This window comes from Notothenia coriiceps, unplaced genomic scaffold, assembly GCF_000735185.1.
Source record: "Notothenia coriiceps isolate Sejong01 unplaced genomic scaffold, NC01 NC01_scaffold00019353, whole genome shotgun sequence".
Lineage (NCBI taxonomy): Eukaryota > Metazoa > Chordata > Actinopteri > Perciformes > Nototheniidae > Notothenia > Notothenia coriiceps.
This window is the reverse complement of record NW_011352054.1, coordinates 141,261-143,227: the sequence shown is the minus strand read 5'-3', so window position 1 is coordinate 143,227 and position 1,967 is coordinate 141,261.

The following is a 1,967-nucleotide window of genomic DNA, read 5'->3' as shown; positions in this document are numbered from 1 at the left end:
ATTAGGTCATCAGCGTCATGTTGTAAACACATTTTTTTTAAAATGTTGTACGAAACAATCAAAAACAAATAACTTTTACACTGACAAGAAACAGGTCCTGCTCATAACCATTCAGGATTTGGCTTCTAAATAATAGTTTTAGTTTAGATAAACTTATACAATATGTCAGTTTTGAATTTGTTCGTATGGATGGTTTTGGAAAACTGCAGTTTCCTCTCAACATGTGCATGCCCTCTCTCCGTGATGCTACATACGTGGTACAATTTGGGTTTGCTATCACATTTCCATCCTAATGGGGTTTGTAATGGAAGTTAGTTTTAAAGGTGTTAAGATATTTTTATCAAGGACAGCAAAACATTTCAAAGTGTTTTTTAAGGGTGATTGGGAATAGAGACAAACCTTCTCTCTGTAAGTCAGATTTAGTGTATAGGTCATGTGTTTTAGTCTTGTATGACATGTGAGAGGGAACCAGTAGAGATTTTTAAGAGGGCTAATTAACAAATAGTGTGTTTTGTGCATGCATTGCTTCATCATCACTTTCTAGACAGCATCTGAGCGTGGTTTCTATGACGACAGGTACAATAGAAACCGCACACAATGACAGAACCAAACACATAACAGCTGTCCTGTAATACGATCAGTAACCGAAGCCACAGTTTTCTTACCTTATAGTTGCGGCAGGTGGGGTTGAAGGCGTTGGTGCCGCATGCGAACAGCGTCTCGTCGTTGCGTGGCACCAGCACTTTGATATAGTTGTAACATTCATCCTGTCAGGTGGGAAACAGGCTCATGTTACTGTGCGTCAGGGACCGGGTCCAACGACAGAATCAAAGCAGGAAGAGAGACACACGACCCTCCTTTCGGTTTTACAGTCACCATGGTTACTCCCCAGGCTGATTCTTGTGGTTACAATGTATCTCAGGGGAGGGACATGCTACGCTAAAGCCCCCTGCCTGTCTGCTGATGGATGTGCCGCTGATTGTGATAAGCTTCCTGCAGACCATTGCTTATTGCAAATCTACGCTGTGCAGGAAGGCAGAGAGTGAGAAATAAGGGAAACAGGAAGATAATACTCACGCTGTTCTTGCCTCTCACGGTGCACTTCTCCACATCCTTCGTCTTCCAAGTCAGTTTCTGAAAAATGAACAGACAGCCAACTGTCAGCTCAAAGACAAGCTGCTTCTCACCATCGCAGCTTTTGTTGCTCCCAATCGTTCAAGTGCTATTACGAGACAGCTGTGATGAAAATCTCATTAACTTCAATTCGTGGAGAAGAAAAACAAACAAAGTGAGAACATATCAAAGAAGCGCCGACAGCGGAAAGCCAAACAGTGTGTGTCCTCAGTGATAACACACACACACACACACACACACACACACACACACACACACACACACACANGGGAGAGATGGGGGTAGGTGGATCGCTGGGGCAGCTGGGAGTGTTTGAAAGATCTCCATTTTTATCTTCTGTGATTCACCCTCCGCCATCTGCCCCAACATTTCAAACACTCCCAGCTGCCCCAGCGATCCACCTACCCCCATCTCTCCCAGTGATCAACCCAGTCCCATCTCTCGCAGAGTTCAACCTACCCCCTTCTTATTCACAATTCAATGTATCCCCAATGGCTCCATCGTACAACCTGGGGCCTTCTGCACCAATGATGAACATAGACTTCCTGGGTCAATCGGATGAAGCTCCTCCAGCATATACACTCCTTTTCCCCTCCACTACTACTGACAAATCAGTTGCAAAATAATAGTATGATTTCTCGATGACTGGGTTGTTTTTTTTAATCATGATCGATCATGATGTTAAAAAAACTAATAGATAGTTCAAATGTTTAATCCGGTCACCTCATTTGTGTCTTTATTTTTGTTGTTGATTTCTAAGCATGAATGTGAGATTGAAAAGACATTGTGTGCAACATTATCTTTTTGCATGTAAAAAAGTATACCCAGAATAT